Source organism: Pectinophora gossypiella, chromosome 16 (genome assembly GCF_024362695.1).
Source record: "Pectinophora gossypiella chromosome 16, ilPecGoss1.1, whole genome shotgun sequence".
Classification (NCBI taxonomy): Eukaryota; Metazoa; Arthropoda; class Insecta; order Lepidoptera; family Gelechiidae; genus Pectinophora; species Pectinophora gossypiella.
The window spans coordinates 3,680,317-3,702,222 of NC_065419.1; the positions used below are offsets into that span (position 1 = coordinate 3,680,317).

Sequence of the window (21,906 nt, forward strand, 5' to 3'; positions counted from 1 at the left end):
CGAGTAGTAGATCGATAAAACGATGTTTATTGACTAAAGTAACATACCTAGGTACATACATACATAAATAAACTCATGAATATTTCCCACCATGGTAAGCAGAGACTATGGAATTCCATTTACTTCGATTCTGACATACTTGTCTTGCTTCCTCCACATTCCTTTTCGTTCAAACACGCGCGACGGTTTAAAGATCGGTATACAGGGTGTTAGTGACATCGTAACGAATACTGAGGGGGTTCATTCAGACCATGATTCTTATTAATATCAAGTGGAATTTTCCGTTGCAAAATTCACGTTTGTTTTTAGTTTTTTTGAAATTATTTTCCATCGCAAAAGTAATTATTTCTTTACTTTTGCAATGGAAAATTCCACTTGATATCAACTAAGAATCATGGTCTGAATCACCCTCAAAGTTTTCGTTACGTCACTAACATTCAGTATAAATGCTACTTCACCTTATATGCATGCATACATCATTGGTTGTGCGACGATGGTGGCACATTTAACTTATAAATTTTGTGAGATAAAACACATAATATTAATTAAAGTGCACTTCAGTTAAGATGAGCTTAAATTTCAGCTGACAATTTTAGTTAATTAAAATATTCCGAGCTCGATGCAAAATTATAATTTTACTTGGGACATGTTATTGAAAGCTGAGATATTAATGCTGAAAGGTCTGAAGATTCGAGGCCAGTAATTATGGCCGGTCTCATAGGGGACGACTTATTAGGGGCGAAGGACTTTGCTTTCAAAAAAAGCTATTTTCGCCTTTAATTTTTATATTTAGGTCAGCATATAATTCGTTATGTAGGTAGATTACAGACACCAGTTCAGGGACCTTAACGAGTATAGTACCCTGCAACATTAGTTTTAGGCGTAACTAAGGATTGACGATCCAACGGTGTCATGTTGGAAGTTGTATTATATGCATCGCGCAATTGATATATAATATGTTACTATAGCGTCGAAACTAGAAATCAGAACCATTTATTCAACGTAATTATCATGGATAAACTTGTTGAAGGTCAATGTACAATTTTGAATTTACGTCATTTCGCAAGGTGTTATGGCTGGGGAGAAGAAATGACAAGAAAATGCAACAGCAACACATCTTTTAAATCAATGAGGGTATACAATACAACTTATTTAATAACTAGAGGAACACAGTTAATACCAGACATTTTTATCATTTAGGTAATCATTAATCTCATAATAAACTTTTTTATATAAAGAACGCTTCACATGAGCATTCAATGTTTTTTTCTGATAAATTCAATATTATTATCTGGTATTTTATTGTAAGAACGTATATACATAACCCCAAAAAAAGATTAATTTAATTTACTTATTCTGGAATTTTGAATAGCAATTTTATTATGTATTCCTTGTATTGTAAGTATGCCTTTCACAGTTTGTCGGAAGGAGATATTTTTACGTACAATACATAATGATTTCATAATATTTTCATAATTTCATAAATTGCGACCGTCAGTATATTTATTTCTTTAAACAACTCCCTTAAAAAGTCTCGACGACGCAGATTATAAGTAGCGTTGCTAAGTTTAAACTTCATTAGCGCGTTTCAGGCCTGCATTTTCAGGAAATATAAACGAGTAAGGTTAAATATAGACGAGTAAAGTTAGGAGCTCGGTGGCGCAGCGGTAAACGCGCTCAGTCTGCGATTGTTGAAGTTAAGCAACTTTCGCAAAGGCCGGTCATAGGATGGGTGACCACAAAAAAGAAAAGTTTTCATCTCGAGCTCCTCCGTGCTTCGGAAGGCACGTTAAGCCATTGGTCCCGGCTGCATTAGCAGTCGTTAATAACCATCAATCCGCACTGGGTCCGCGTGATGGTTTAAGGCCCGATCTCCCTATCCATCCATAGGGAAGGCCCGTGCCCCAGCAGTGGGGACGTTAATGGGCTGATGTATGTTTCCACGTCACATCCCGGACACCTTCTTCCTCACCGTGTGCTGCCGAACACGTAAGTGCGACCGAGACAGACAATCCGCCTCCCTCTTACCATAGATTAGATAATACTAGCAGCTTACTCTCATATTATTCTAAAGCACACCCTAGACACTTTATACAAAAATCATCGTTTTACACAGACACTCACACATACACATTGACGTTATCGTACACGCGCATCTGGTTGTGTGACGCGCCCATACGATTGAAGACTAAAGTAAGACTGAGGAGGGTGAGGTAGACCTAGCTCAGCCGCTGGTGGGGAGCGGAGAGTTGCCGTTCTATACGTAGTGTTTTTAATCTTTGACTTATGTAAAACCGAGTGGGTGTGAGGTCAGCGACCGATGCGAATTGGTGCGGGGCGGAATGTTACTGTTCTATACCTAGTGTTATTTTTAGTCTATGCCTAAACCGGCCAAGTAGTAAATGCCATTTGCGGCAAATCTACAATGGGTCACGTCAAAAATTAAAAAGAATAGTCTGCCTACGTACATATTCAATGACATTTAAAACTAAAGTTACAATGCAAATTGCTGTTGTACCGCAGATTGTTGCCACTAAATGTTGTGGGGAGATAAGTCCATAAGGCGTAAATTGCACGTTTAGTATCTATGCAAATGTCTCGAGAATGTAAAGCTGTGCCAAGTTTCTATTCCACTGTCATAGAATAAAAAATACATTACTTACATAAAAAAAATAAACAGCCTATATACGTGTCCCACTGCTGGGCACAGCCCGCCCCTCAATCAAGCGGAGGGGGTATGGGGCATACTCCACCACGCTGCTTTCACATAAATTACCTATTCGTACATCTATTTATTAAGCACTAGTGCTTAAATTAAAAAGTATAGAATTTGAAAGATATTATGTGTGTAATTTAAGTGAAATTATAGTCGTAAATAGGTTATTTTTTATTATTTTAGTGTAAAAGTTACAAAAGAATGTCATTCAGAGAAAAAGTCCGCTGACTGGAGGTTTCATTGCAACTTGATTGTAGCTGAAGTAAGGATGTCAGAAGTATTTTTTTTGTTTTGTTGAACAGAATAAATACAGATCTAAAAGTTAATACCAATTTATACTTCATCAGACTTAACTTTGGTAAATATCCCGCTGGCTGGAGGTCGATTAGAATACTTTGTATTTCCGTTTTTTTAACGGAACAAATTCTGTTTTCAGCATAATTTAGTAGAACAAATCCAGATCTAATTCTCTGCATCACTCTTATGTCTCCCAGACAGGGGATCCCGCTGAGTGTAGACACATGTTTACCAACCCCATCAACCCTGGTGTCAGGGTTACTATTGAGTCGCCAAAGGCCCCTGACATAGTTCATGTAACGACTACATCACATCATCAGTAAGAAGCCTGTAATGTCCTAACCGAACTAGGGATCAAAAAGTGATTTTTGTGATATGTCCCAACCGGGATTTGACCCCGGGACCTCCGGATCGTGAGCCTAACGCTCAAACGACTGGACCATGGAGGCCGTTGGTTCTATCCAAACTAGGGATCACAAGGTGATTTTTGTGTTATGTCCTAAACAATCGGGTGATTTCAGCATGCAATGTTCTGACCCAAGGAACTGTGTCACAGATTGGTTGGATGGTAATGAATTTGTTTATATGCCATTAACAATTGTTGTCATTTCTCGTTTATTATTATTCTCCAAGACATTTATTTCTCCGGTAATGGTATCTAAAGCTTTCTTTAAAGGAAAATGAATTCGTAATTACCTTTTAATGTCTTTATAGATGAAAAACGCGTGGGTTACACCAGGGATCGCTTTTCCTCAATTCGTTACCTGTGTTAAAAGAAAAAAGATAGAAATTAACAACATTATTATTAATATCTATAGTGTTGTGATGATACTTCTGCTCTCAGGTGGGGAGGTGCTCGTCGTAATCAAACAATTCAGTAATTCTCTTGAATAATGTTATATTTTCATAATGTTCACAGCAGATTCCCCCAACCGGACCAAATTCCCGCCACCGCGTTCAAAAGGCGGGAAAACGTTCCCGTTCGAAAAAGATGAAATCAAAAGTAAAAACAAAAGAAATAATATACCAGTTACAAATTAAAAATAATAAAGTCGTGACACAGATTCGCGACTTTATTCTGTCTGTTATTAAGTTATATGATCTAAAAAATAATAATTAAATATTTATTTATTTATTTATTTATTATGGTACATCAACATCAGTACATACACTAACACGCAATATAAAATACACATAGGAAAAGTTCCGGTATGCCTGCCAATTATAGACGCACACAACACTGATAAAAAGTATAAACTAAAGTTAAAGTTAGCAAATTAAAAAGAACAATAATTGAAAATAAAATTTAAAAAAGAAAAAACATAGATCGTCTAAGCTTTCTTTAAACAACGTTTAAATGGTATGAAAAAAATAAATAAATAATAAAATAAACATTACGAATCCTAACAGTGTTCAGTTCACCTATCGATAGTTTTCATGTAAACAAGAGTAGTCTATTTTTCACACAATCATCTCACCTTACCTATCAATCACTCAGCAGCTATATGACAACATGTGTACACAGAGCAAAACGAACCTCCGCCTTCTATATAGGTAATAATATTATCGTTTTGACGATGTATTGATTTATTAATTAGAATGCAAAAAGAAACCAGTATTTCAAAATTAAAAATAATTGACGTTAACTAAAAAAAACAAGTCACACTCGAAATTAACTCTACAAGGAAAATGCGTCAGTATTTCGGACTTTTATTTTGGGTCATAAATTAATGACGCACTTTACTATCGTAAAATTTTAATTTTATTGCTATTTTTATTGTCATACTAAATGATATTTAAAAAAAATAGACAACCTGTGATTAAGCTTATACTACGCATACGGTCACGAGCAGTATATATGTATACACTTTGGTACCATGTCACATTAACTTTTTTGACAAATTAAACTGTAACTCTCACTAAATGTCAAATATGTTAGTGCGACAGAGTCCTAAAGTGGGTACATTATAATGCTTATGACTGTACACAGGCGCCATGGACAATCGCAGACAATGAGCGACTTTCCAATCGGCGTTCCCCAAAAACACGATAGATGGCGTTGTTAAGTTTTTCTTCGTTTAAACTTCTAACTTCATGAATAACAGATTATGCAGCTTTTATCTTTGTTTTTGGGTATAAATGATGACCCTTTTTATTACACCAAGGTACAATTACAACTTCCAACCATTATTATTCTGATCAAAATAAAGAGAAGCAATATAGGTAGCAACATAATTCTATACATAATGTGATCCAAATATCAAGCAACAATTAGTTTTATTTAATGCTTCTGCCATTACATTTCATTTATTTTTATTTTATTTTATCACCATCAACAGCAGTACATACACAAACACACAAAATAAAATCCACAAAGGAAAAGTTCAGGTATGTATGCCTGCCAATTATAGACGCACACATTTTTGAACAATTATGTACCCCAGCAATGAGAAAATAGGCAATTATCACGTTAGCCGTGAGTAGTTATGCTGCCGGTTTGCCGATGGCGTTAACTACTTGGCCGGACAAATGGGGAGCGCTGAGGGCTTTCAATGGTAATCGTACGGTAAGTAAGTAGTCCAGCGCATTAGAACTTTCCTTAGAAAATCAAAAACATTTAGATATGCGTAAGGGAAGAAAACAAAATTTCCTTTATTAAAAACTCGAGGCTAATAAAGAAAAGTAAAGACATTACCATTTCCCATCTTATATTTGGAAAAGAAATGCAAATCTTAGGGATATGATGATGACAGATGTCAAAATAGCACGCCTTATGGTAATACTTTAGTAATTCATGGTAATGCATTCGTCAAATATACTTGAATATACAGTCATATTGGTGCCACGTCCTATTTTCTTAGTAATATGTTTCCTTAGGGAAATGTATTGTGAAGTGTTTGTTGAGATGTTGTCATTGAATTCTGTCTGCAAATGATTTTAGCGTCGCCCGCATTTTCTTACCGTGGCGTACAACAAACATATCAGGCTATAATAATTTGTAGAGTACACATTTTGTATACTGCCATGATTTGGCTCGCCAACACACCATCACTCTGTACCATCATGAGCAATATCATGTACCCACTTTAGAACCCTGTCGCACCAACATTATTTTTCTTTATTAATTTTGAATTTCGCGTGAAAACTTCACATTTCAAAAGACAAAGACACTTGTGAAACTACGCGTCATTTCAAGTGACTTGAAACCTGCCAGGTAGTTTTTTGTTTATTTTATGAAATGTGACGTCACACGAAGCTCAATCATGGCCGCCCGTGTTTCGGGTCTTGTAATACTTACACAGATAAAAAATAACCAAACTATTTTTACTTTTGTAATATTTTGAATTGGTACATGCTTGTGTTTACATGCTAACATAAAAAAAAAAACGCTTGACAGACAGACGGACGGACAAGAAAGTGATCCTATAAGGGTTTCGTTTTTCCTTTTAAGGTCCGGAACCCTAAAAATAAGTAAGACATGGTGGTAATAAAATTAAGATTGCTTTTTTGTTAATCGTATCCAAAATACCTCACACTAGGTCCAGCCAAATAATACTGCACAAAAAGTGGTTTTATTTCCATAGTTCTTATCTTTAATAGCTATGATTTCATGACGTTGCTTGTATAAAATAACAATTTTATTTACAACGAGAATATTGTAATAACGTAAACTATAAATCTTTAACCATTTCAGTGACTATTTCGACAGTAGTGTGAAAGATATTATTTCCCCAGAAAATACTAAAGTTTATTCATCATTCGTCATCAAGCAAGCTCTGTTTGAATTTCAAAAAGTTTATATAAAATTAGTGAAAATATAAAAAAAGATGACAACATCAAAATAAATGACAACTATAAAAGCAAAACAAGTGAAAGAGAAATTACTGAAGAGACTTCAACTGTTTAACTGTCAACTATCATGAGATATCATGTTGGATTTGTTGCGTGTGTTATAGCAGTATTTATAAAAGTTGTTACAACCAACGCAAGAACAACAACTTTATCAAAAACAGCAGTACCCACGACAGTAGCAAAACTTGTGCTGCGCAAACGACATGAAATCCCGAAGAATTACACGTACATTGTCTTATTGCATAGACTAATAATCATTGACAATAAAGTCAAAGTTAAACTGTGTACAGGCTCAATTATTGGCAGAGATTGGGTACTGACAGCTGCACATTGTCTCGTGGCTATACCTCCACAAAAGGTGATGTACAAGCATATACCCTTCCCTTTTCATCCTGACTTTGAATTCAATGTGAGGCAGACGTTTCCTCATCCGAAATATCGCACGGATATCAATGGCCAATCGAAACATGACATTGGGATAGTGAGAACGGATATGATGCCGGTAGATCTATTAGGAAGAATATCGGCAATAGACGGCATGACACTGACTGGAGTACCGATTATGTTCGCTGGCATCAACTACTTCGAGTATGGTAAACCAGGATTACGCATAGGATATTTTGATTTGAAGACTTTTGACGGTATAGTAACTACATGCCATCTTCAAACAGTGCTTTGGCGACCGGAGATTTGTGTAGTCAACCAATGCAGCAAGAAGTTTTTCGATGAGGATACAAAGAAAAGTACTGGTGGTCCGTTGCTATATAATGGAAAGATTATAGGAGTTGTGAATGGTCAAGAGTTGGCATCTGTTATATCTTTTACTCCCGTGAATCCGTACTTGGACTGGATTAGGACGACCATTTCGCAACGCTGATTCCATTTGAACATAAACTGAACGCAACGTTTGGTTATTTGAACATATTTCCGTGAAATATGGAAATGCTGTGTCCTGTTGTTTCTCAGGAAAATGATAGGGTGTTTTTGAGTTTCGAATAAATAGTTTTCGTTTCCTTAGCTCATTTTAATAAAGTCACAAAAATTATTAAAGTCAAATTAATTTATAAAATATGAAATACTTATTATAATGTATTTACTGCCTTTACTAGCAACACCATCATAACGTGTTCATGCTATCCACTGTTGCCAATGATACAAAACAAAGGGCCTTAAATTCTATTAAAAGTCTCTTTTGTCGAGTTGTTCCTGTACAATTCATCAATTTGAGCAGGTGATAGATTCGAAATAGAATCTCTCGGGGTATCAGGTGTGGTAGATCCAATCGAGATCTTCTTCTTCTATCGTGTGGGTTGTGAGGTGAAGTACCAAACCCCATCAATCCTGGTGTCAGGGTTACTATTGAGCCGCCAAAGGCCCCATGGCTCATGTAACGACTACTTACTTACATCAGTAAGTAGTAACCGAGACCAACGGCTTGCGTGCCTTCCGAAGCACCAAGCACAAGATCAACCAGTAATGTCCTAACCAAACTAGGGACTACAAAGTAATTTTTGTGATATGTCCCCACCGGGAATCGACCACTGGGCCACGGAGGTCGTCCAATCGAGATAATTATTTTTGATCCTCTTGTCGTCATCATCATCTGTCTAGCATTAACCCGTTTTTCACAGGATCCGCTTACCTAACCTGAAGATTTGACAGGTCCGGTTTTATACAGAAGCGACTGCCTGTCTGACATTCTAAACCGCGAAGGGAAAACCAGCCCTTCAGAGGTTAAATCATATACCTCTGAAAATACATTTCGCGGGAATGTGGGTTTCCTCACGATGTTTTTCTTCACCGCCGAGCACGTGATAAACATTTATGATCCAAACATGAATTCGAAAACAAATACGATAATCGTTAGTTTAGACCTGTGCTGGATTCGAACCTGCGACCTCAAAGTGAGAGGCGAGGGTACGAACTGGGCTACCACGGTTACCCTGTCACTAAAACTCTGTATACCCACGCAATAAACAAAAAGTAATAATCCTGAATGGACTAAAGTTGATCTCAATGGATTTAATATTTATATTCTACTTCCATAAAGAACGCTATGACGAAAATAAAAGTACTTATGATTTAAAAGTACTCCCAAAACCATTATCAACGTAAACTACATTATATTGGCTTTTAAGAAAAATGCCGTAACATAAGCCAATTGGGGTAGTCAGAGGTACATTCATCGCAAGATGACCATCGTCATCATGATTATGATAACGAACTCCGTGGTCCAGTGGTTGAGCGTTAGGCTCACGATCCGGAGGTCCCGGGTTCGAATCCCGGTGGGGACATATCACAAAAATCACTTTGTGGTCCCTAGTTTGGTTAGGACATTACAGGTTAATCACCTGATTGTCAAAAAAGTAAGATGATCCGTGCTTTGGAAGGCACGTTAAGCCGTTGGTCCCGGTTACTAATTACTGATGTAAGTAAGTAGTCGTTACATGAGCCATGTCAGGGGCCTTTGGCGGCTCAATAATAACCCTGACACCAGGGTTGATGAGGTTGGTAATTCACCTCATAACCCACACGATAGAAGATGATGATGATGGTTGATGATGATATTTCTGTTAGAACAACGTGAATAGTGGTGAGTATCGCCGTCTATAATGGCCAAGCAGAAATAAATTGAAAGCTTTTAAATCCACAGTGGAATTTTTACATTGTATTAAGTTTACGCGGTTATTATCATAATTAAAACACATAATAACGGGTTCTTACCGCGTTTACAGTAGGGATGTGAGACTCCCGATATTTCGACACTGTTGCATATGCCATGATCACGGGATGCCATGATCAGTCATCCCGTGATCATGCGCGGTAAGAACCCAATATTATGTGTTTTAATTAGTGTCACTTTTGTACGTAATTGGTATTTTGTAAACTCGGTAGCCATTTTAATTATCTCTAAGACTTACTTAAATTCCGGATGTTTTTGAAGTATGCGATGCTATATTAATTGTTAGTGTCGTACAGGAATTTCAAATAGAAACAGGTGAAGGTGGCTTCATCGCGTTTATTCTTAGCTTTCTGCGTAATTCATCACATTAATTATAATTATAAGGGGGAAGTAGAGCCGTGGTAGTCCAGTTGGTAGAACGCTTGCCTCTCACTTTGAGGTCGCAGGTTCGAATCCAGCACAGGCCTAAACCAATTGTCGATTTTGTTTCCGAATTCATGTTTGGTTCATAAATGATTATCACGTGTTCAGCAGTGATGGAAAACAACGAGGAAACCCACATTCCCGAGAAATGCATTTTTGGACATATGTGACCTAACCTGCATTGGGGTGGTTTTCCCTTCGCGGGTTGGAAGGTCAGATGGGCAGTCGCTTCTTTAAAAAACCGGACCTGTCAAATCTTCAGGTTAGGTAAGCGGACCCTGTGAAAAATGGGATGATGCTGGGGAGATAATGATGATAAGAGGATCGCGCTGTTGATGTACATATTTAATTCCCACTAGATGGCGCCACGCTGAATTTAGCGTCACGTCACATAGCCTATAACCACAGGAGAATCGAGGCACTTCTAGTGACAGATCGCTTGTAAAATTATGACCAGCGGTTTAGAAGGTAGGTGGTAACAGACGTGCATACACACATACAGTCATAAGCAATATCATGTACCCACTTTAGAACCCTGTCGCACTATCATATTTGACATTTAAGGAGACTTACGGTTTCATTTGTCAAAAAAGTTAATGTGACATGGTTTCAAAGTGTATTCATGACATGAGCGGTCAAACACATGGCCCTCGTTTTTGCTTCGCCGCAGTCGGGTAATTCACTTTTAGAATCTCTTCTTTTATCATGAGTTGTGAGGTGGATTACCAACCTCAGAAACCCTGGTGTCAGGGTATTGGACCGCCAAAGGCCTCTGACATAACGTAATTAAGTTAAGTATATCCGTAACTAGTAAGCATCATCATCACCACCTCATCACCGGATCATCTTACTTTTTTTTTAAATATAAAGCTACTATGATGTTCCTGGAAAAGTTCACACTATCACAATCCCTATTTTGGTAAAAGCCTGTCTTCTTCACACTCGGTAAAAGAAAAATAAAGTCGAGAATTGATATTCACTTATTTGCGTTCACTTACGACTTTGTCATCGCAAAGTTTAGACTTGTGATGACAAAGTCGTAAGTGGTTGCTTGTTAAACGTAACGACGTCCTATCCTAATCAAAGAGTATAAAAGGTTACTAACGATGATAAAAGATGCCAGATAAAAGAGTAATTTCTGGACAATAGAAAGAGTAATAATAGTTACAGTACAATTTATTCGCCTTATAGGTTCGCAAAAAGAAGGGACATAAGGAAGTGAGGGGCTATGTCCAGTCCATACTAAGCCTTCCTATGAAGTAAATGTTATTATTCAGTTCATGATTTTATCGGTGATGGAGATTGTGGTAGACTAAAACGTGATTAAGGGGGAGTCGCTTGCAATGTTATACGGTATTTTTTTTATTTTACTTTTGTTTTCCTTTCACGTTTGATGGTAATATTGTGACCTAAAATTGTAAAATTACTTATGACTTCTTATTCTGTGGCATTTTAATCTTATATTCTTTAAAAAATTTATTATGTTTATGTTGTGTTTGTTTTGTTGTTGTTTATGTTTTTATTTTATTTTTTCATTTATTTTTTGATTGCTTGTTAAACTTATTTTTCACCATTCTATTTCAGTATTTCGAACACAATTCTTGTAATTGTTATGCGAATAAATACTCATACTAATATTATAAATAGGAAAGTCTGATTATTTTCGACGAATTGACGTGATTTTTCAAGTGGAGATAGTTGAAGGGATGGAGAGGGACATAGGCCATTTTTGTCTCTTTCAAACTCCCCCACTTTCCTAAAATGGGGGGTGGAAGTTTGTATGTAGCGTTACGCAGTTTTCAGGTTTTCGCAGGTAGAATGAAAAAAATAATATATGCAGATTTGTGACTAACTAAAAAATCGAGCTTAATTTTTTTTTGGAAATCTGCCCCCAACCACTTCAAAGAGAGGGTGAAATTTTATATGGCACTTTTTGCAGTATTCATGGTAGGACGGGTAATCGACAGGCATAAAATTTATGGAACACGTGTTACGAATAAATAATAAACACATGACCATTTTAGGCAGTAGTTTAAAAAAAAACCTTCTAAAATGTTAATTCCTGCTTCCTGCCAATGACCCGACAGAATTAAGTTGACAACACACGTCAAACGGATTGCATATGAGCGAGATGTCTATATTGTTCGCTCGGGTTATTCTTTCATTTAAACATTAACAGTTGTCAACCCGTCCCTAGCCTTTTCGGCGGATAAGAAAACGACTGGTATAAGTTAAAATAAAATTAGGAAGTGTGTGCAGAAATCAGGGCGATTATGCATCAATGCGTCATCATCATCATCAGCCCATTAACGTCCCCACTGCTGGGGCACGGGCGTTCCCTATGGATGGATAGGGAGATCGGGCCTTAAACCATCACGCGGGCCCAGTGCGGATTGATGGTTATTAACGACTGCTAATGCAGCCGGGACCAACGGCTTAACGTGCCTTCCGAAGCACGGAGGAGTTCGAGATGATATTTTTTTCGTGGTCCTATGACCGGCCTTTGCGAAAGTTGCTTAACTTCAACAATCGCAGACCGAGCGCGTTTACCGCTGCGCCATCGAGCTCCTCAATGCGTATTATAATAATATACGTATAACCAAGACTAGGTATCAAGCAAACCAATTGCCACAGCTTTTGAACAATTGCCAATTTGTCCATCAAGTCACTACACACATGACCTTCAAACTCCGTAGAATCACAGAACTAGTTCAATCACAATTGTTCGCTAGCCAAACACAGATATCGTCCCGTACATATTCACAGTTGTGACCCCACGGACCCTTTGTGGTCCCTTTGTATTTCAGACAATGCTATCTGTGACTCCGCAGCCAATAATGTCGAGTCGTAATGACATTGGATTCCGAAGCTTCCAAAGGCGGCCGGGGAACTTTTATATTGGAACTGTGATTTACATGCGGCATACCTGAATGACACATTTTTTTTGACTTATAATTGGCCGGACAAATGTAGAGCGCGGAGCACTTGGCGAGAACGTCGCCTCAGGGCGCCGTCAGATGGAGTTTAATAAGTATTTGGAACAATGAAACGACTACGGTTTCAAAAAAAAAAACAATATCAAACCATTTATTCGTCTAGGATTCATGGTTTTACAAACAGTTGGTAAGTTTTATGTTCCAAGTATCACATGATCCGCTAGATATAAGCATGCGAAAATTTAGTAGGTAATTTATTATAAGGTTTGGAACAGTGAAGGAGCGAAATCGCGTCGACCATGCCAGCGGGGTCGGTATCGGTGTCCGGCTAACATTAACTGGTCGTCACGATCAGTATCGTCCCTAAGCGCAATGCATTTGAAAGTCGCAACAAGCAAAAAAGTTGCAGGTTTAGCATTATTTTAGCACTTGCTTATCTGCCGGTTTATTTTTTATTTAAATAATGCCTTCGAATGCTCAGAAAGCTTCATAAGATTACAATCCAGCCTACAAGCTAATAAGCAATTTATCTTCAACCTAAACGACTATAAATATAATGTTATTTGCTAAGAGTATTTGCCGTGAGTATCTGCCGAATAATACAGTTATATGAAAGTGCTAAAACACCTAAAAGAATTTCTTCAAAGAGAAAACACGCAGTAGAAGCGAGAAAATAATGTAGATAAGTATTTAAATATTATTTTATGTTTGGAGTGGTTTCGCATTTCTTTCATAACTTCTGTCAAGTTCTCCAAACTTTTCTTGTGGAAATGGAAAAAGGCAGATATTATCTAAGCTGATAATAACTCAAAATTTATAAATAAGTTTATAAAGGTTATTTCACAGCTTCCGTGGTCTAGTGGGTAGGTATTGGGCTCATGGTCTGGAGGTCCGACTTCGGTTATCGAGTGGGACATTGTTGAAAATCACTTTGTTTGGCTAGGACTGAATAACCTGGTTGTCCGAAAAAGTAAGATAATTCCGTGCTGAAGGCACGTTAAGCCGTTGGTCCCGGGCCACTAGCCCAAATACCTCCACCGATCCGCACCGGAGTAGCGTGGTGGATGCTCCATAGCCCCTCCGGTTGATTGAGGGGAGGCATGTGCAGCAGTGGGACGTATATAGGCTGTTTATGTTTATTTTATACTGGGTATTAATGACATCGCAATGAATACTGAGGGGGATGATTCAGACCATGATTCTGAGTTGATATCAATTGGAATCATGAAAATTTTTGTGTTATTTTTTTAATTAATTTCAGTTCCATACTTTTGCGACGGAAAATTCCACTTGATATCAACTCAAAATCATGGCCTGAATCATCCGCCTCAGTATTCGTTACGATATCACTAACATCCTGTATTTATTTGAAAACCATGTGCCTTTATTGAAAAATCACATTCGAATGTGATTTCAAATAATTTCTATCAACTAAACCTCGAATTTATTCAATGGGTTTCATTCCAGGAAAAAAATATGAAGGTCAATATTTGGATTTAAACTAGCTATTGCAAGGTTTTGATTTTTCTTTTGATAAAAAGTCAAAATCAAAATCTCCCACGATACACAACGGGCAATCACACACCACACGATAGTGTGGGCTCATGTAGCGATTGCGCACTTACATCAGTAAGTAGTAACCGGGACCAACGGCTAAACGTGCCTTCCGAAGCACGGATCATCTTACCTTTTGGACAATCAGGTGATCAGCCTGTAATGTCCTAACCAAACAAGGGATCACAAAGTGATTTTTGTGATATGTCCCCACCGGGATTCGAACCCGGAGCCTCCGAATCGTGAGCCCAACGCTCAACCACTGGACCGTAGAGGTATTCGCGAAGGTTTTGATTATACACACCCGGCTATATAGGTTGTGAGAAGTTGCGACGTTCGTTATGTAAAAATTGACGATTCAAAGTGTAACTATGTTACAAACTGAATAAAGATATTTTTCAAATTAAAATTGAATTTCAAATCACATTAGGATGTGATATTTAAATTCCTAATTCAAATTCAAAAATATCTTTATTCAGTTAGTAACATAGTTACACTTTGAATCGTCAATTTTTACATAACGAACGTCTTATCCGCCTAAAACTACTGCAGCTTCTCACAACCTGTATAGCCGGGGAAAAGAAGCTGCAAGAAAAACCTCGGCACAGGGCCCTAGACGTTCTTTAAAAAAATAAATAAAAATAAACATAAAATATTGGTATACAATTGAGTAATTTAGCTGCCTAATATCAGTTCTCAAACAGTTAATCCCATGCATTCATATATTATTCTAAATAATCACTAACTTTATAATAACCTTTTTTGTAAAGTTTTTGTTGAACTACTGTCTTAAAACAGTTGAAAGGCAAATTCTGAATGTCAATGGGAATCTTATAGTAAAAACGTATACATTGCCCGTTTAGTAATCTTATGTAATCGACTGACTTGTAAAGAAAGTTTATTTTTATTCCGGGTATTAACAATGTGCCGATCGCAATTTTTTGCAAATAATCCTATATTGTCCTAAGAATCCTATATTTAAAAAACGTGGTTTTGACAGGCGTTTTAATAACCTCCGTGGTCCAGTGGTTGAGCGACTTCTAATTCCATTGGTCACATACCATAAAATACTATGTGAGCCCCGGTTTGGTGAGGACATTACATGGTGGTCACCCGATTGTCCAAAAGTAAGATGATCCTTGCATAGGATGGCACGTTAAACCGTTGGTTCCGGTTACTACCTGATGTAAGTACGTAATCGTTACACGAGCCATGTCAAGCCTTTGGTTGCTCAATAATAACCCTGACACCAGGGTTGTTGAGGTTGGTCGTGCACCTCACAACCCACACGATAGAAGACTTAAGGCGAGTACATAACTACACCTTATAAAAGGAGGACCGATATCGGAACTTAAGAGTTTCAAACAAAGACAATGGCGGGCATAAATTTGAATATTCATTATAAAGCTGTCTGATTTAATCTTAGCGAAGAGGAAGGCAGCCTTTTATAAGCAAATACATTTATCACGAGGAGACTTGTATAAGTAATTGTTTTTCATGTAATTTGAGACTAGAAGCATAATAATAAGGAATAATACTACTTATAGAACGGCAACTCTCCGCTCCCCACCAGCGTCTAAGCTGGGTTTACCTCACCCCTCCTCGAATATAGTTTAGACTTGAATTGTGAAGGCAGAGTGCGGACCGTTGTTTTTATTTTTTTATCAATTTAGTTTACATGTTCGAATTTTAAATTTGACGCCAACGGCGACGTTCTTTCCACTGATTCCAAATTTGATCTCACAGTAATTATTGTCCGCGCTGGCTCGCCTGTGCGGCGCTTATAAATATTAATTTTTCATGGTGATTGTTCATCAAAACATGCTAATAATTTGCAATAAAATTGAACCTACGCAATTAGGTAGTTCAGTGTTTTTTTTTTAAGTTAAAGTTTACTTATTTATATTGTGAACCTTCAATGTTCAATATTTATTGCTTTTGTTTTGTGTGGTAAATAAATATTAATTGATTATTATAAAAGCATATTTCGTAAGCTACCTAAACTACCTAAGTAAGTAATGTCGGATAAATTAGGTATTGTAATTGGCAGCCCTCAGACGTCCCACACACAGTTGCGCGTGTTGATAATGTCAGTGTGTAGTGTCTGTGTAAAACGAGGTTGTTTGTATGAAGTGTCCGGGGTGTTCTATAAAGTTATTATTTGAAGAATGACTGAATTTTCGTGCTTTTGGCATAGCTGTATTAAAACTATAAACCTACTATAAGGCGGGACTCCATTAAAGCGGAGACGAGAGGAGCGGAGAGGAGATATTTTTTAAACAACCAATAGAATTGCGTTGTTATCTCTTCTCTGCTCAGCTTCAGTCCACTGAAGATCTCCAGATCGCTATGCGGAGATGTGTAATATTTGTATAGTGCGATGGAAGCGCAAATGTGAGCTGTGCGTCGCATGCGTTTTCCTGCTTTCCTGTCAGAACGCGTATTGAGCACTCAACGCCTCGCACACTCGCAAGGCTAGCCAGCACACATCTCTGCTACACAGTACGTATTTCCACACAGACCCGACCATATGCGGCCATAACATATAACTATATCGGAGGTGTGCTGACGTGCAGTGAATGTGGCCGTACATTCACTGCTAAGATCGGTTACGTCAGCCATATAAGAGCGCATCTTAGGTGTTCCTAGATTGGAGACTTGTCGCCATGGCCGAATACGGCTGGAAGGATATATATATATATATTTCCAGACATCTTCGGTGGATTCTCCCGAGCTGAAAAAAACATCTCTTCTCACACAGCACGCAGTATACCGCATACACCTGCGCTTTGGTGGAGTCCGACTCAGACTTCATCAAAGCGGAGTTGTGCTAAGCGGATATGTGCTAAGCGGAGAAGTGCTAAGCGCAGACATCACGTGTCCCGCATTATCGTATTATCTAACACCTAAGCGAGAGCGAGACAGTCTGCGCATCAACTCTTTGTCATTTTAAAATAAGACCCAGAGGGAGTAAGATCGTGTAAAATAACTTCTCCTAAAAACAAACTTTCGGACAATTGGTTGATCACCCAGAAATGTTCTAATCACAAAGTGAAGATCACAGAAGAAGAAAAAGTAGTTGTAACATAATATTATACATCAATGATAATACGAAACATAGCTAATCCCTTCTTTTCACCTCAGTCCATTCGAAGTACTCTTCTTCTATCGTGTGGGTTGTGAGGTGGATTACCAACCTAATCAATTCTGATCAGGGGTGATCAACCTGTAATGTCCTAACCAAACTAGGGATCAAAAAGTGAATTTTGTGATATGTCTTCACCGGGATTCGGATCCGGAACCTCCGGATCGTAAGCCCAATGCTCAACCACTGCACCACGGAGGCCGTTTTATTCGAAGTATAAAATAGGTTTAATATTATTCTAGTTGACCTAGACTTTCATAATACACTTTAATACCTAGGGATCCCTTTCTGTCCTCACAATAAGTTTTTTGATATCTCTAGGGACAAAAATCCAGTCTTAGGATTGGATATGTTACATAATACCAATCCGAAGTTAACTTTGGTAAAAAGAGTATATTGTATGAAGGCGCGCAATTATATAATAAAATTCCGAAAGACATAAAAGAGGCCAAATCCATGTCAATCTTCAAAAAGTCCCTAAAAAAGTTTGTGTCAAGCAACTTACATTAAATCCTTAAACACCATTTATAATAAGTTTAAAATTAAATAGCTACTACTGACCCAATATATTATATATACATATATAATTATATATATATATATATATATATATATATATATATATATATATATATATATATATATATATATATATATATATATATATATATAATTTAAAACGTAATAATATATAATGCCATATCTAACAAATCGCAGTTTAAGACATCCATGATACTACTCTCTGTACAAACCGGGCAACCAGTTTATATTGGAATGTGTCCGCGTGATTTAATATGCTGCGAACGCAATGTCTCAACTCAGAATACACTGGTGATGCAAGCTATGCCATATTCGAATAAAAAAAAATGTGTTATTGTAGCTCCTATTTATCATATACCCTCAAAATGCTTTTGTACGTATACTTAGTTTTTAAGTTCTCAAGTAAGTGAATTTATATTCTTATTGAGAATAAAGATTTCTTTAAACCTAAGTGAAAATTTCAGTGAGATTTTTTTAAAATAGCTGGCTTTTTTTTGTTTTTTGTAAGATGAGTCCCGGGCTACTAGCTCAGATGGCTCCACCACCACCACCCGCACTGGAGCAGCGCGGTGCTTGCTCCACTGCTGGGCGCGGGAGACCTGCGCCCAGCAGTGGACGACGTATGTACGCTATTTATGTTCTGTGTTATGTTAAGCTCTTTTGGTTAGATCGAAAAATATTGAAACTTTTTTGTTGAGGAAGACTGAAGGTGATTTTCACACGACGCAGATTTTGTACCAGTGCATAACGGCGTGTTAGGTATCAGCGGCTTACATACAAGTCAATGCGATCATACTCAAATTCAAACTCAAAAGTATCTTTGTTCAGTAGATAACATAGTAGTTACACTTTGAATCGTTTATTCTTTTGTACATGCATTTTTTTATCGAATGTCTCATCCACTTAAATCTACTGCAGCGTCTCAACGTGTATTGCCGAAAAAAGTATACTTACCTATAAAGCTATTGCTAAATTTAGTCCACTATGCTTACGACAGTCATAAAAAAATGATATTAAAGGTTAATTACTTTCATTGAAGTATTTTGATCAATAAAAAGGTAGCTTTTTGGTAGGTATTTTAATTAATACAAAAATATAATTCAGTCGTTTGAAACTCAATATTGCGTAAATTGTCGACAAGAGAGAAAAAAAAGTCTGTCATTGCTAATGAGATGAAAATAAAAGGAAAAACCTCTGACAACGATTCCCGCTGAAACTTCTTATAAATAAATCTTATTGTGAAAGAATTTTTCAATTACAATTCTGGCTACTAGAAGTAATGTGTTTTGGGTAGACATAAATCCTTTCGATAGGTTCGTAGTATTTTGAACAAAAAACTTCACAGTAGATCGTACGAAGCAATTCATCTAAGAAAACATCATTGCTATTTGACATTTGTTCGCATTGCGCACTTAATTTTTTATGCGCAAATGTCAAATTGCAATATTGCTTTTTTTACATGAATTGCTTCGTACGATCTACTCTAAACAATGCGTGTATGAAACGATTAATGAATTTGAAGGAAGCAGAAGTGTGTCAGGATCGAAGCAAATGGAATTCCATACAGCCACAGTCGATGAATTGACTGCATATATCGAATCGCCATTGCGGATGAAAGATCGTAATCCTATTACGAAAGCGTTATATAAAGCGAAGGTTGATGGTAGGGCTGGCAGAGGATGATGTAGAAGGACGTACACTAACCAAATGGGAGATGTCCTTAGAAAAGGTTTAGTACGATCTACTCTCAACCGGCGTGCGTATATGAAGCGATTGATGAATGTGGAGGAAGCAAGAGAAGTAATTGGAATTCCATAGTCTCTGCTTTTGAGGAGCTCGATGGCGCAGCGGTAAACGCGCTCGGTCCGCGATTGATGAAGTAAAGCAACTTTCGCAGAGGCCGGTCATAGGATGGGTGACCACAAAAAAAAAAAAAAAAGTTTTCATCTCGAGCTCCTCCGTGCTTCGGAAGGCACGTTAAGCCGTTGGTCCCGGCTGCATTAGCAGTCGTTAATAACCACCAATCCGCACTGGGCCCGCGTGGTGGTTTAAGGCCCGATCTCCCTATCCATCCATAGGGAAGGCCCGTGCCCCAGCAGTGGGGACGTTAATGGGCTGATGATGATGAGTCTCTGCTTACCCCTTATGTATGTGTATGTATGTATTTGTTTCTTCCATAGTCTGCTTACCCCCGGTGGGAAATAGGCGTGAGTTTATCTATGTATGTATGTATTTTACTTTAACAAAGACGCAGAAAGAAAGTGACCTTAGAAGGTCGTGTGAAAACAATTTTGGTGTACGTTTTACTCTAGGGATATGTGAGCGATGTTTCACCGCAAATAGAAAATAAATAAACTCTGGCACATAATTTTCTCTGCTCCTGTGACAGAGCTACAAATTGTATGCAACCTCTTTGCAGATTCGTAACTTAGGTATAAAATAAAAATGGTCATTGATCATCATTGAAAATAGGCGCGGTAAGAAATAGGCGTGAGTTTATGTATGTATGTATCATTTATTACCCGACAAAGGCGAAGCAGAAAGGAATGTTACGTGTCTGTTCCTTCCTAACATCTAAAACACCTATCAGAATTTAACAAATGTGGTGTCACTGGAAGCTCAGAGACGGTACTGAAAAGTATCGGCGTCCGAAGGACGTAATATACGATTCCGACGACCCGATTACTCTAGCCATAGAGGCGGCCAATCAGCTTGCGACAACAAACACTACAGAACCCCGATTCCAACCTCGCGGACGTGGTCGACGATTTCCCTCATTCAGTGCTTATCATATATCATATATCATATCATATATATAAGAATTTACAATGATAAATTCTTTCAAATATTCTTCCTCTCAGACGACGCCCTGAGCCAAGGTTCGCGCTCAACTAGGCACCCTCAGGCCTGTTATTTTAAATTTTGTACCGGGTGAGAGCCCTCAGCGCTCCCCATTTGTCTGGCCAAGTAGTTAATGCCACCTGCCGCAAATCTACAATAAGTCATATCAAAAAAAGAAGCGTCTTGATTGTTCGGTTTTTATGCTTAAATGTTTTAAAATTACTAAACATGATTGAAGGCATTCTTGTTTTGGTAAAAATATTTATAAAAAAAAATATTAAAGATATTTGTATTTTTTTTTAATAATTGTTTCAACCCGCATCATAACAACCCCATGTTTGTTTAGTAAAAAGTTCAACATGAAAAAGATACAATAATACTTCACTTAACTCACTTAAGTTGATAATAAAAAAATATTCAAATAACTTTTTCTAAGTTTTTTGGGCGAAAGGCAAGGGGGAAACCACTGCCCTATTTTTCCCTAAGAAAGTAGCATTAAAGATGCTGCACCGACAAGAGCGTGGCTCTTAAATTGATGATGATGAACTTTTTCTAATCGTGCAAAAGCGTCGTAAAAGTCGAATATATAATTATTATTATTTGTTTTAAAAGTATTTTACAATATAAGTAGTGGAGGAGCGTTGTTAAATTTTACCGGGTGAGAGCTTTCAGCACTCCCCATTTTGTCCGGCCAAGTAGTTAATTCCATCTACGGCAAATCTACAACAAGTCACGTCAAAAAAAAAGTGGTTATTAAAGATCAGAAAAATGTCATGTCAACTCCACTGTGGTTTCGAAAGTTTCAACCGGGAGCCAACTCCAATAAAAAGTGGACGGGATTTTATATTCAGACTGCATTTGAAACAAAAAATCAGCATTCATATTTACAGAAACTAAAGTTACTTTTTCATTAGAGTGG

The 21,906-nt window shown here is 37.5% G+C and overlaps 1 protein-coding gene across 2 annotated transcripts in view; it reads right to left on the reverse strand.

The window, feature by feature from the left end:
• LOC126373989 (neuropeptide CCHamide-1 receptor) overlaps positions 1 to 21,906 on the reverse strand; it is a 198,964-nt gene that overhangs the window by 148,041 nt on the left and 29,017 nt on the right. For both annotated transcript variants that reach the window (XM_050020422.1, XM_050020421.1), the window contains exon 2: positions 3,710 to 3,777. The gene's annotated coding sequence lies outside the window, so the exon portion shown is untranslated. The remainder of the gene's footprint in view (positions 1 to 3,709; positions 3,778 to 21,906) is intronic.